Below are 15,312 nucleotides of genomic sequence, written 5' to 3' on the forward strand. Positions count from 1 at the left end.
TGAGTGTAGCATGCCAGACACAAAAGGACAAATACTGTATGATTGCATTACTATGAACCAAATACATCGTGTAACATATTATATGATTAGAAAAAAATTTATATGTATTCAGTACATTTGAGAAATGTATGCTTTTATTCAACTGTATTTTCTTTTAATTATTGTTTATATTTTCAATTATTTTAAATGTACAAAATAAAGGTAAAAAGATATTTTATGATTCCATTGATATAAAATGTAAATATAAATAAATTTATAAAAATGACCTTTGATTAGTGGTTATGGACAGCTAGGGAAGGCATGCTAAGGGGTGTGGAGTAATGAAATAATTCTAAAAGTTTTTGTGATGATGAATGCACAATGTTGGGATTATACTAAAAGCCACTGACTCTACACTTAAGGTAGATGTTATGGTATGTGAGTATGTCTGAATAAAACGACTAAATAAATAATTGTGCTAGAATGGCCAGAAATAGCAGCTCTGTAAGGCAGGGGAACAGAGAGAGTGAGGGATGAAGAAGTCTGCTTTTTGCTTATTCTTATTATTGAAATAATGATAACGCACTCGTAATGATGAAGTGATGCCCGCACAACTCCGATATACCAAATACCGTTGCTTGTATTCTTTGGATGTATTGTATGATTTATTAACATGTACGAATAAAATAAATTTGGGAAATAAATTCTCCCCAGAACGCAGGCCAGGGGCCAGCACTCCTCAGGCTCCACAGAGGAGCCAGCCCCCAGCTCCGGGAGAAAGGAGCAGGGACGACAGCCTCTCTCCGGGCCAGGCTCGGCTGCACCGGGCCAGAGGCCCCTCACACCGCGCTTCCAGCAGCTCCAAGCAGCCGGCCTCGGTGACCCACGCCCGGGCCCAGGCCGCCTCTGGTGCACTGTGGGTGGGGACACCCCCACTTGCGGGAAACCCCTGCTCACCAGTCAGGAGCCGCCCTCACGGCGTAGGGCGACATCGCCCTCCTTAGCGCCAGCCGGACCGCGCGTCCATTGGTTGCTGGGCGCTGTCCGTCACGGGGAGGGCCACGCCCCTTTGGGGGCGGAGTTGGGGAACCGGTCCAGACCTGATTGGCCCTCGGGCTCTCAGGCCCTCAAGTCCCGCCCTGCCCCCGCGCGGCGGCCCCTTTAACAGCTGGCGGCGGTTGGGCGCGCGCCCCGCGGACCTGCTGCGCGCTCCCGCGGCACCGCTGCGCGCCCAAGGGCAGGAGGGACGCGGTGTCGGGGCGCACGGGAGGCTGCGGGGAGCGCTCGCCCGCCCTTGGGAACGCCGTGTCCCGCCCGCGCAGCGGTAAGTCTGGGCCCCACGTGGCGTCGGGCGGGCGCAGGCGGGGCCGTAGGCGCAGACGAGGGCGAGCGAGCCCCCTTGCCTCGTGAGGGGCGCCCGTCCCGCGCCCACGGAGGTCCTGCTGCCTCGCCTGCGGGGGGCGGGGTCCTTCGGGGCCGGTGGGGACCAGGCAGGGCAGGCCCTGTGGGGGCTGCTTCCGCGGGCGGCGCGGGCCGGGCGGGGACCTTTCGGGGGTCCAGGCCCAGCGCGGCGGGGCTGGGGGGGGGGGGGCCGAGTCAGAATAAGAGTCCCGCGGCCCACGGGGAAGGCGGCCCACACTTCCCCCACGGTCCCTCCTCCCCCACTTTCCCTACCCCCACGGTCCCTCCCCCCCACTATTCCTTCCCCCAGGGGCCCTCTGCCCACCATGGTCTCTCCCCCCCACACACTATTCCTCCCCCCAGGGGCCCTCTGCCCACGGTCCCTCCTCCCCCCAAACGGTCCCCAGTCTTGGTCCCTTCCCACCCCCCACTTTCCCCCAACACGTTCCTCCTCCCCTTCACAACATACCCCCCCCACTGTCCCTCCTCCCCCATCCTTCGCCCCAGGATCCCTCCCCCCACAGTCCCTCCTTCCCTCCTTGGTCCCTCCCCCGTGGCCCTTCCCCCTCAGTCCCTCATCCTCCTGCTGGCCCTTCCTTCCCCACGCTATCCCTTTCCTCCCCATCCCTCTTCCCCCCATGGCCCCTCCTCTGCCCACAGCCCCCCTCCCTCCCCACATGCCCCCTGTTTGCCCATGGTCCAACCTGCAGCCCTGCCCTCCCTGCCCTCCCTGCCTACCCTCCCAGGTTCCTGGGTGCCTCCCCTTTCAGCGCTCCCTTCCCAGGCCCTCCACTTCACATTTTCCTCCAGGCCCAGGCTGCTTCTCTTTCTTCTCCTCCCCTGGATAGGGCCTGCTGGTGCCTCCCCACAGCGTGGCTTTTACAGGGGAACTGATCTGCTCCCTGGGGAGGGGCCCTGGGAAGGCCCGGGGGGAGCAGGGCTGACACCCGGTGTGTGCCCTCAGGGAGCACAAGGAATGGGGCCCTCTCCTGGGAGGGGCCTGGGGTTTCTGCCCAGCCCAGGAGTTTTGCAGGAACCTCAACAGTTTACAACTAAAAGTGTGTATCCAACCCAGAGGTCTGCGGGTGGCGCTCTTCCTCATCGTGGGCATTTGCATTCTTTGGATCCAAGCCCTGGTGAGCCACTTGAGACTTTCATTTTCTCTCTTCCTCCCGTTTTACTCCTTTCTGCTTTCCGGGAGTACACGCGGCAGGCGAGGTCTGTGGTCTAGGAGCCCACTCCCATCGCACCCCTCCTGGCTGTGTGGCACTGGACGCCCTGGGACAGCCTGAGCCAGGGCCTTCCTCAGAGCTCCCCATGGCCCCAGGGAGGCTTTTCCTTTTGGTAGTGGTTAAAGCTTTTCTTAAAACTTTGATTTGTTGGAGTAATGCTGGGTGGAAATGGTTTGTGTGTCTTGCTAAGATGCTAGCTTGTGAGGGCCAGAGGAGGTTGGCTGGCCAACAGGGGCCACCGGATTTGGGTGCCTGCTAGGGTGCACTGCACAGAGTGGGAAAGGGCACCTACTAGGGGCTGCTGAGGGAGCCCAGGGCTGTGCTGAGCATTTCAGGAGCTCCAGGGCACCTCTGCTTGGCAGAGGGGGTGACCCAGGTGCCTTGGGGACACCATTCTGGCCCTGCTGTGTCTGCCAAGAGCCATCACCCAGCTGACCTTAAAGGAGCCGGCTGCAGAGGAAGCCTCTGCGCTTACTGTTCTCAGCCTCTTAGAAGAGTTGGTTCCATTCCAGGGAAGCAGTTCAGAGCTGGGGAGCAGCTGCTCTAGTTAAGACAGATGTGCTGGACCTCCCCACCCCCACCCCCTTCTTTTGACCCCTGCGCCTCCCCCTGAGCTTCTGAAGGTGGTTTTCACACGATCGCCACCCTGGAAGGGGGAAAGCTAGGCAGAGCTGCTGGGGGCCCTGTCACTTCCACACAGATGACTGTGCCATTCTCCTAATACACTATCACTCAGCTGATCCTAAGTGTGACAAGGAGGAATACAATGTTGCTCAGTGGAAAAATCTGGGGAGGTTTACACCAAAACCTTAACAATGAAATCTTTGGATGAGGATTAGAAGTGTTTTTCTTTTTTAAAAAAATAATAATAATGTTATTGATACATGCTTATATGTTTTTAACAAATCAACTTTATTGGTATACATTAATAAAACAACAATTCATTTAAAGTGTACAACCAAAAAAAAGTGCACAACCAGTGGTGTTTGGTATAATTACATAGTTGTGTATTCATTACCTCAACCAGCATTAGAACATTTTCATTATTTGAATAATAATAAATAAAAATAAATTAATAAGGAAATTCATCACCCCTTGATCTTTGTTTCCCCTGCTGAACCGCTGCTCTTCTTTTGTGCTGTTCTTACACAATTATCTACTTATTAAGTTTTACTGAGATATATTCATATACCATACAATCTATCTGAAGTGTATAATCAGTGACTTTTAATATTATCACAGTATTATGCATTCCTCACCATCAAAAATTTTAGAACATTTTCAGTACTCTAGAAAAAACGCACACCCCTTAGCAGTCCTCCCTAGCCCTATATAACTACTAATTGAACTTCAACTTTATAAATTGACTTGCATTTACCTTTTATATAAATGGGATCACACAATATGTAGTACTTTGTGTCAGGCTTCTTCACTTAGCATAAGTGATATTATGTTACCATCTTTTGTTCAATTTCAAAGAAAACAGGTATATATGCAACTTTATCCATATTCATATATTTTACACATGGTTTTATTATGCTAAAAAAAGCTTGGTTTCTTTATCTTTTTTTTTTTTTTAAAGATTTATTTATTTATTTAATTCCCCCCCCTCCCCTGGTTGTCTGTTCTTGGTGTCTATTTGCTGCGTCTTGTTTCTTTGTCCGCTTCTGTTGTCGTCAGCAGCACGGGAAGTGTGGGTGGCGCCATTCCTGGGCAGGCTGCACTTTCTTTTTCACGCTGGGCGGCTCTCCTCACAGGCGCACTCCTTGCGCATGGGGCTCCCCCACGCGGGGGTCACCTTTGCGTGGCACGGCACTCCTTGCGCGCATCAGCACTCCTTGCGCGCATCAGCACTGCGCATGGCCAGCTCCACACGGGTCAAGGAGGCCCGGGGTTTGAACCACGGACCTCCCATATGGTAGACGGACGCCCTAACCACTGGGCCAAAGTCCGTTTCCCTCTTTATCTTTTTTTTTTTGGTACTTATTTTTCTTGAGTAAAGGATCACATTTTAAAGTCTCTGATTTTCAACTCTTCAGTGTAACCTCACTTTTTAAAAAACATTTTGTACATTTAATAATTGAATATGTAAACAATAATTTAAAAAGAAAAAGAAAACACTGTTGGATAAAGATACCATTTCTCAAATAAATGTACTGGATACATATAAATTTTTTTGAATCAAACATTATGTTACACAATATATTTGGTTCATAGTCACACAATCATACAGTATTTGTCCTTTTGTGTCTGGCTTGCTTCACTCAACATAATGTCCTCTAGATTCTTGCTTGTCATATGCTTTATGATTTCACTTCTTACAGCTATGTAATACTCCATTATGTGAATACACCACAATTTATTTACCCATTCATCAGTTGATGGACGCTTGGGTTTTTTCCAACTTTTGGAATCGTGAATATTGCTGTAGTGAACTTTGGTGTGCAGATGTCTGTTGGTGTTAGTGCTCTTAGTTTTTCTGGATATATACCTAGTAGTGATATTGCAGGGTCATGTAGAAAGTTTATATTCAACTTCTTTAGGAACCGCCAAATGGTCCTCCATAGGGGCTGTACCATTCTGCATTCCCACCAACAGTGAATAACTAACTGTTCATTTCTCTCTACATCCTGTCCACATCCTGTCCAGCAGTTGTGGTTTTCTATCTGTGGCAGGGGGTGATCATTTGTATGGGGTGTCAGTGATGGGGAATAAATAGGAGGAAGCTCACGTGGGCATATGTAAAAGGCATATAAATGTGTTCAGATGTTCATGGGGCATTGCCATGGTGGGTGGAGACTCATAACTGAAGGAATACCCAAGTCCCATCCTGGGGAGCACTGCCACATTCTCTAGTAGGACAGCAAGAATCCCCCAAATACAGGGGCAATGACTAGTGAAGGAGGATGGTCTACTTATGGGTCTTTGATATTGATGACTATAAGAACCTTTATTCTTTTTCTTTTTTTTAAAGATTTATTTATTTATTTTTCTCCCCTCCCTCCCACCCCAGTTGTCTCTTTTCTGTGTCTGTTTACTGCATCTTGTTTCTCTGTCCACTTCTGTTGTTGTCAGTGGCACGGGAATCTGTGTCTCTTTTTGTTGTGTCATCTTGTTGTGTCAGCTCTCTGTGTAGGTGGTGCCATTCTTAGGCAGACTGCACTTTCTTTCATGCTGGGTGGCTCTCCTTACTACGTGGGGGGACACCCTTGTGTGGCACAGTGCTCCTTGCTTGCATCAACACTGCTCATGGGCCAGCTCCACGCGGGTTAAGGAGGCCTGGGGTTTGAACCATGGACCTCCCTTGTGGTAGATGGATGCCCTAACCACTGGGCCAAGTCTGTTTCCCAGAACCTTTACTCTTGAAATTGAAACCTAGCCTAGTATTATAGGGCACTAAGAGTTGCCTTCTCAGAGGTTCCTTTTTGCTTAAATGTGGCCTCTCTCTAAGCCAAACTCAGTGTATAAATACATTATTTTCCCCCAGTGAAGGACATGAATCCTGGGGATGAGTCTGTCTGGCACCAAGGGATTATAACCAAGCACCAACTAGCAATGCAGCTGGAAAAAGCCCTTGACCAAAAGGGGGGAAAGGTCAAGACAAATGAGTTTATAAAGCTAAGAAACTTCAAAGTGAGTTTCTGCCCATCTCAGCAGGATCTTACTGACTGCCAAAGTAGGTACTATCCCAAATATCAGGGCTCCTGAGCATTCTGGAGATATCCAGACACTATAGTCATCACTAGAGCATTTTCATTATCTCAGTGATAATAATAAAAAACAAACAAAAAATTCCACCACCCCTCAATCTTTCTGTGCTTTCTTTATTGTCCACAGCTCCCCTTTCTGACTTATTTTGCACAAATACTTTTTTCTTTCATCTATAAATTGATTTCTATTTACATTTTATATAAATGGAATCATACATTATATTACACAATGCATTTGGTTCATTGTAATGCAATTTTCCTGTATTTGTCCTTTTCTGTCTGGCTTGCTTCACTCAACGTACTGTCCTCCAGGTTCATCAATGTTGTCAATGTTATGACTTCATTTCTTCTTACAGATGCATAATGTTCCATTGTGTGAATATACCACAGTTCTATTATCCATTTTTCAGTTGAGGGACACCTTGGTTGTTTCCAGCTTCTGGCAATTGTGAATAATGCCACTATGAACATAGATGTGTAGATGTCTCTTCATGTCACTGCTCTCACAGCTCTCAGTTCTTCTGGATATATACCCCATAGTGGTATTGCAATGTCATGTGGGAAATCTATATTCAACTTCTTTAGGAGCTGCTGAACTCCACAGTGGCTGTACATTCTTCATTACCAACCACAGTGAATAAGTGTTCCTATCCACATTCTTTCCAACATTTAGTTCTCTAACATTGAATACTTTTTCATATGTTTTTTGCCATTTGTATTTCTTCTTTGGGCAAATGTCTATTCATGTCTTTGGCCCATTTTTAATTGGGTCTTTTGTCTTTATATTGTTGAATTGTAATATCTCTTTATATATCATAGATATTAAACGCTTATCGGATATGTGATTTCTGATTATTTTCTCCCATTGAGTTGGCTGCCTTTTGACAAAGTCTTGTGAGAAGCAAAAGTATTTAATTTTGAGGAGTTCCAAATTATCTGTTTTTTCTTTTGTTGTGTGTACTTTGCGTGTAAGGTCCAAGAAATCACATGAACCATGAAGTCTTTAAGATATTTCCCTACATTTTCTTCTAGTAGTTTTATGGTCCTGCCTTTTATATTTAGGTCTTTGATCCATTTTGAGTTGATTCTTGTATAGGGAATGAGATAGGGGTCCCCTTTCATTCTTTTGGTTATAGATATGCAGCTCTCCCTGTACAATTTGTTGAAGAAACTGTTTTTTCCTGTTAACATGGACTTGGTAGATATGTCAAAAACTAGTTGACCAAAGAGGTAAGGGTTTATTTCTAGGCTTTCAATTCTATTCCACTGTTCAATGTGTCTCTCTTTATGCCAGTACCATGTTGTTTTGACCCCTGAAGCTTTGTAATATGTTTGAAGATCAGACAGTGAAATTCCTCCTATATTATGCTATAGTATAGCATACTATGCTTTTTTAGAATACTTTTGGCTATTCAGGGGTACTTTCCCTTCTAAGTGAATTTGGTAATTGCCTTTTCTATTAATGTGAATTAATTTTGATTGGTATTGTGTTGGATCTTTAAATCAGTTGGGTTAGGATTGACATCTTCACAATAGTCTTCCAGTTCATGAACATGGAATATCTTTCCATTTGTTTAAATCTTTCTAACATTTCTTTTAGTGTTGTTTTGTAGTTTTCTGCTTATAGGTCCTGTACTTCTTTGGTTAAATTGATTCCTAGGTGTTTTAGTCATTTTGTTGCTATTGCTAGTGGAATTTCCCCCCAATTTCCTCTTCAGATTATGCAGTACTAATGTACAAAAACATTATGGATTTCTGCATATTGATCTTGTATCCTGCCACTTTGCTGAATCATTTATTAGCTCAAGTAGCTTTGTTTTGTAGACATTTCTGAATTTTCTAAAAATAGGATCATGTTATCCACAAATAGAGTTTTCCTTCCTATTTATCCTATTTGGATGCCTTTGCTGTTTTCTTTTTCTTGCTCTAAATAGAGCTAGTACAATGTTAAATAAAAAGGTTGCTAGTGAGCATCCTTGTCTTGTTCCTGATCTTAGAGGGAAAGCTTTCAACCCTTCCCCACTAACTAAGATAGTTGTGTGATTTTCATATATACTTTTTATCATATTGAGGAATTTTACTCCTATTCATATCTTTTGAAATGTTTTTATCAAGAAAGGATGCTGGATTTTGTCAGATGCTTTTTCTGATTTTTTTCTGATTTTTTTGATTGAGATGATGTGTTTTGTTTTGTTTTGTTTTTCAGTTTGGTAATGTGGTTGATTTTCTTATGTTGAATGAGCCTTGCCTACCAGGAATAAATCCCACTTGGTCATAATGTACAAGTCTATTGAGATGCTCCTGCATTTAATTTACAAATACTTTGTTGAGAATTCTTGCATCTATGTTTAATAGAGAAATTGGTCTATAATTTTCTTTCCTGGTGGTGTCTTTATATGGCTTTGATTTTACAGTGGTATTGGTTTCATAAAAAGTGTTGGGTAATTTTCCCTCTTCAATTTTTTGAAAGAATGAACAGGATGGGTGTTAATTCTTTTTTAAATGTTTGGTAGAATTCACCTGTAAAGCCATTTGGTTCTAGACTTTTTTTTTTTTTTGATGGGAAGTTTTTGATGATGGATTCAATGTCTTTAAGTGTGAGTGGTTTGTTAAGTTCTTGCATTTCTTATAGTGTCAGTGTAAGTTGTTTGTGCATTTCTAGGAATTTGCCCATTTCATCTAGGTTGTCTAGTTTGTTGACATACAGTTTCTCATAATATCCTCTCAGGATCCTTTTTATTTCTGCGGGGTCAGTCATAGTTCTTCCCTTTTTTTCAGATTATATTTATTTGCCCCTTTTTTTTCTCTGTTAATCTTAGTAGGGGTTTGTAAATTTTACCTATCTTCTCAAAGAACCAGCTTTTGATTTTGATTTTCTCTAAAGTTCTTTTTTCTTTTCAATTTCATTTATTTCTATTTCAATCTTTGTTATTTCTTCTGCTTGCTTTGAAGATTGGTTTGTTGTTCTTTTTCTAGTTTCTCTTGTCGCTCAGTTAAATCTTTGCATTTAGCTCTTTTTTCTCTTTTAATATAAGTGTTTAGGGTTATAAATTTCCCTCTCAAGACTGCCTTTGCTGTATCTCATAAGTTTTTTGTGTGTGTGACATGGATCACAATGCTTATTGCAGACTTATTGGCAGTGATCAGAAACAGAAACAAGGCAAATGTCCATCAACAGAAGACTTGATACACAAAGTATGCTATAATTGTACAGCAGAATGTATGAAAGCAAAATAAACAAAATACAGCTCTAGCAACAACTCAATTTAAAGTTCCAAAATAGGCAAAACTACATTACACAGTGCTGTATATTTTAATTATTTTAAGTCAACCTAGTTATTATTGATATTGGAGAGGGATTATTAGACACAAGAGTCATTGTGTCTATCATTGGGACTCTATCCAATGATATAACCCACTATAGCAAAATGAACATTCACATATTCCCTAGGAGCCTGTCCTGCATCAGATTATCCCCTTTAAGCAACTTAAACAGGTAACTTTCCTTATTATATTTTTGAAAAGTTTTTCTTAGCATTATACTCTCAACCAAATACCTGACAATCTCCTATGTTCGTATGTTGCTAGACCCTCCCCCCAATTCCTTGGGCAATATTACCCATCCTCCAATCCCTAGCCCCCCTTAAACCTGCAAAGCCCCACCCAAAGGTAACCCTATTCCCCCATTTTATCCCTTCCTAGTACAAATACTTACCTCCAGCTTATCATAGAGTTCACCCATATAGGTGTCAGCTTACATCCTTCCTCTACCCCCCGATTTCCTGTAAGCCTATCATCCAGTCTCTACTTCTCTGAGGCAGCTTGCTTTACTTATTTCATATCATTGAGGTCATGTAGTATTTGTCCTTTGATGCCTGGTTTGCTTCACTCAACATAAGGTTCTCAAGATTCATCCATGTTATCACGTGTGTTTGTAGTGTATTTGTTCATAAAGCCGAGTAGTATTCCATTGTATATACCACATTTTATTTATCCATTCATCTCTTGATGTACATTTGGGTTGATTCCAACTGTGGCAATGGTGAACAATGCTACTATGAACATTGGTGTGCATATATCAATTTGTGTCCTTGTTTTCAGTTCTACTGGATATATACCCAGCAGTGGAATTGCTGGGTTATATGGCAAATCTATGGTTAATTTTTTGAGAAAACACCAAACTGTCCTCCAGAATGGTTGGATCCTTCTGCATTCCCACCAGCAATGGATGAGTGTTCCCATTCCTCCACATCCTCTCCAGCATTTGTAGTCTTCTATTTTATTCATAGCTGCCAATCTTATGGGAGTAAGATGGCATCTCATTGTAGTTTTGATTTGCCTTTCCTGATAGCTAGACATTTGGAGCATTTTTTCATGTGCTTTTTAGCCATTTATATTTCTTCTTTGGAAAAGTATCTGTTTAAATCTTTTTCACATTTTTAAAATGTGTTGTTTATCTTTTTCTTTTCAAGATATAGGAGTTCTTTATATATACAAGTTAGGGATGTACTAATTGAGATAAGACACCTGAAAATAAGTCATAAACCAGAAATATATCATCTCCCCTCATGACCTACAGTCAAGAAATTCTGTAGACATTAACCTGGGGTATCCATCCCCTAGCCCTCCATATCTAAATGGTGCAAAACAGCCAAATGTGTCTCCAAGAGGAAGCCACTCACATGAGAAAGCAGGAAAGAGCTTCAGCATCAGGACTTAGGTGAATGTGCCTCCGGGTCAGGGACTTGAAGCACTGCCAACATCGGAAGTTCTGGTAAACACTCTTGGGCTTACAGGAGTCATCCTTGGACTGGGTGGAGGGAGGACCTCTCTCCATGGAGGCCCCCTGTGGCCTGAAGAAAGCATTCCCTGGAGGAATCCTGGGGGCCAACTGGGCAGCTGGTGGTGGAGCCTGAGGAGGAAGGCCTGGGGCCCAGCCTACCTCAGCAGACTGGGTGCACCCCACAGCTGAGGCTGGGATCAAGGGCTCCAGAGCAGAGGCCCTCAAGATCCCAGGAGGGGCATGCTGAGCAGCCCCACAGAGGATCCTTGGGTCACTTGAAATGTGGGGCATCTGAAGAAGGACAAAAGGCTGAGTAGGAGGGGGCTCTGCTGGTCCCCCTAGTTTTCTGATTTGAAGAATGATCTTCTCACCTCCAGTCCCACTGGGGACAAGGCCCCCCTTTCCTGTCACCAACTGTGGCCTGGGGAATGCAGGCAGCAGCAGAGAGCTGCCAGTAAGAAAAGATTAGGGTAGGTGCTGCCCCCAGGGAGGTGGAGGCGGTGGGCCAGGAATGGGTGAAGGGATTAGCAGGGCAGTGCCAGGATACAGGGAGACTCCAGAGTTCATGGTCTTGTCTGGTCCCAGCACTGGAGATGCTGTAGAGACAAGGAAATGGGTGGATTTAGAGGCCACAAAGGCAACACTCTTGAGGCTCTCAGGAACTGTCCTTTACTCATTAGGAAATTGAGAGCTGGAAAAAGTGATTATTAAAAATTTCTTCACCTACACAGCTCTGGATCTACCCAGGCATAACTAAGATGGTTTTCTCTTAATCCAATCTTAATAGTTACTCTTTATTCTTAGCTCCCAAAAGGACATCAACCAGACCTTCCCAGTTCTGCTTACAGGAATAAGAAGAATAAAATATCAACTGAAGGCAAAACCAGAGAATAGCATCAGAAGCACCAATATCAGAATCTAAACTGTCACTGATAAATCACTGAAACTGGAACAACAGTTATGAGTTTAACGTGCTTGAGACAACACAGGACTGGGAAATTGCAGGTACCCTCCTCACAAGACCCCTGGAAGGTCTAAAGTCATCACTTGTTTCTTGTTTTGGACTTGCTTTTCTTTTCATCTCTCCCCTGGGTTTTCCCTGTACAAATTCAAGTTCCCATTCCCATTTTGAACTGATTTTGGGAAGATTCTCCCAGTTCCTTGCTTGTGCATTTGCAATAAATCACCTTCTCACTGAGAGATGTGTTTCTCCTTTGTGGTGCTGGAACAGGCATGCCATTCTGTTGGAATTGCCATACATACATCAAGAGAATCAGAGCTATGAATTTCAAAAAGTGAGCAGGCACCTAGGTGGAGGAAATTCAGAATAGCACCTGTCCCTCTAGTGATTTTATTTCTAGAACTCCAGATCAGGATTTTCCCATAAGAGAACTTGATCCCACTCAGTGAGGCTCCCAGACCTCTGAGTGCTAAGGAGAAAAAAGCAAGTGCTATCAGGACAGCCCCTCTCTGAGGAAATCACTACCTGAAATTCAGCCAGACTCAATATTTGGTGAAGGCTTTCAGTCAGCCTCTTGACCAAAGAGCTGGTGTCAAGGAATTCTTTGGAAAAAATACCCCTCAGCATGCTCACGAGCAGACAAGGAATGTTCTTTTGGGTAAGTTCTAGGGAGCACAAGGGCGTCATGAAGGTGGTAAATTCTTAAGATTATGTTCTGCATCATCTCTTCAGACTGTTACCAATACTACTATTAATGCTAGTACTATTAGTGATAGAGTAACATATACCTAATTGTATATCTTCTCCTTCCCCTCTTCAGAAAGAAACCACCCTTCATTGAGTGTTTTACTGAAAACAAATAGCAGCCACTATCTATTCCATGACCATGAAGTATTCATGGACTATGAGCAACATCTTCACCTCAACTTTAAAATGAAGAGCTGAGGGTTCACCGTGAGGAATTATAGAAGATGAATTGGTTGAACACCTGAGTTTACACAGTTTAAGAAAAAGTTATAAAGTCCAGGTAAACCCAATCTCTAAAACAGGCTGAAGTTACCACAAGTGCCCTGGAAATATTGAATCAAAGGAATCATTTGCCAGGAGTGAAAGTGAAAGGCCTCTGGGCTCGAAGGAGCTTAGAGATTCTGGGCTGGGACCGTTAGAGTAACTTCCAGGCTGCCTCACAAACAGGATATTTCAGTGCTGATGTGACCATGATGAACTCTACCGAAAAGTGTTTTTATGTGAGACCATTGATTCTAACTGCCCCCATAGAATCTCATTTACTCCAGGTCATATTCTTCCAGTAAAACCATAAGTTCCCAGGTGCCTGAAATAATGACAAAGGGTGGAGACTACACTACCACACAACATAAACCCTCTACCATTTAATACACTTGCTATGTGGCTTTTTTCTAGAGAGAAACTCTTCCTGCCTCCAAACTTTCTCATACCTATTGTAGCCCTCTCACATATCTAAGGAGACCCCTTCCTCAATTCTAAGTCTTAGCTTTCCAACCTACCCCACCAATTTCCAGGGAAGAGGTTCTTGGTGGAGTCCAGTGATAACTCCTTCCTCGAGATTCATCTCAAATCTTGTTCCAAGAAGATGGGTCAACTGTGAATTTCTATGGATTTGAAGGATATCAGGGACCCTGATAACACAACACCTTATCCTAAGTGCTTGCCTTTTGAAGTCACCTCAGTACACTTGGACACTGACCACCACTCCCTGACAACCTCTAGCAAAGATTCAATTCTATGCCCTGAGAGTGAACTGCTGCCAACAGATCCTCAGGAATCCACAGAAAGGGTGGAGAAGTTTGAATCTCAACAGGACTAGAATGGAGCACTCAGACATTCTACAGGGGGGAGGGGCAGAGGGCAGGTTGGCTTGAAGTGGGGGAGGGTAGAACTTCATCCAGGACTCTGACAGGGGAAGTTGCAGATGGTCCCTTCAAAGTATAATGGGACAGCACAGTTATTAGGGACTTTGTTAGAGCAATTTATTGATTCTTCCTAATTCATAGCACAAAGACTTCTTCCTAGGTTCTATACTTAAATTGTTTATAAATAAACATTGGTTTGTGCTGGAAAGCCCCTCCACATCAAAGAACTCCAGGCTTATAGGCTTACAGGAAAAATCGATGCTTTTTTCTCATTAATTGCTTGTTAAGTATTTAAAATTTACATTTCAATGATTTTGATTGCTTTTAACAGGTAAACTTTGCATGGTGTGAAAGTCAAATTTTGCACAATGAAAAATGTAGTGAGATGTCTTCCACCCACCCACTTCTCCTGGCATCCCAGTCCACATCAGCAGAGGACAATAATGTTTTTGCTCCTTTTGCATCTTTCCAGGAAAGATATCATGCAACTAAAAGCAAACATGATATAAATTCATTATAAACATTTTATGTTTATTTCTGATTATAAACAGTTTATACAAGAGTATATATTTGTTATCTATTGTCAGTTTTACTGCAATTACGGTCTTTCAGCTGGTAGCTTGTTTTCAACTCTTCTTTCCTTAGCATACGCTACAAGGAGAAGTTCTTCAATTAATAAAACCTTTAAAATATCCCTAAGAATAATATTCCCAGTTTTAGCAAATAAAAAAATAATCCCCAAAATATTGAAGTTCAGTAAACAATGAATTATATTCTAGCATAAGTATGTCTCAAATTGTATATGACATATATGCTCATACACATTGTTTTCATGAGATTTAAATTTAAGTTAGGTGTCCTCTATTTCATCTGGCAGTGCTACATAAGAAGTGTAACCCATTATGTTTTTAATGGTTACCCTATAAAGAAAAAGAAAGCACTGAACCTACAGTAAAGACAACTGAATTTGTATCTATGCTCCACCCAAGCACGTGATTTTTACATTTCTACTGAATCAGAAAACAGTCACAGGAAGTATTACAAAGTCTGGATCTTTGTTCTACTTCATTGCTAAGAAGCCTGCTAAGAATTTTGCCTCAAGTTTAAGGACACAAGAAAGTCATGAACTAGTTTCTGGACTCAGATCATCAAATGTCCTGATGAAAGGTATCAAAAAAATAACCTTCAAACAAAATCTTACTGAGTCCACATTTACTGTACATAATAAGTAAACTCACTAAAAAAATATTCTAATATGAGGAAAGTCCTAGGATTCAACCAGCAATGGAGTTCAGAGAAAGCATACCTTGAAGGAGTTTCCAGATCCCAAATACTTTGCCAGGATGGTTCTATA

The 15,312-nt window shown here is 43.1% G+C and overlaps 1 long non-coding RNA gene across 2 annotated transcripts; it reads left to right on the forward strand.

Annotated features, from left to right (window-relative positions):
- Positions 1–2,392: 2,392 nt before the first annotated feature.
- On the forward strand, positions 2,393–14,523 carry LOC131277850 (uncharacterized). Of its 2 annotated transcripts, none has more exons than XR_011648240.1 (3): positions 2,393–2,516; positions 11,910–12,110; positions 12,887–14,523. It is a non-coding gene; the product is annotated as an uncharacterized lncRNA (long non-coding RNA). The 2 variants fall into 2 exon arrangements; XR_011648239.1 differs by lacking the exon at positions 2,393–2,516 and adding an exon at positions 10,438–11,096.
- Positions 14,524–15,312: the final 789 nt, after the last annotated feature.

This window comes from Dasypus novemcinctus, unplaced genomic scaffold (genome assembly GCF_030445035.2).
Source record: "Dasypus novemcinctus isolate mDasNov1 unplaced genomic scaffold, mDasNov1.1.hap2 scaffold_69, whole genome shotgun sequence".
In the NCBI taxonomy this organism is placed as follows: Eukaryota; Metazoa; Chordata; class Mammalia; order Cingulata; family Dasypodidae; genus Dasypus; species Dasypus novemcinctus.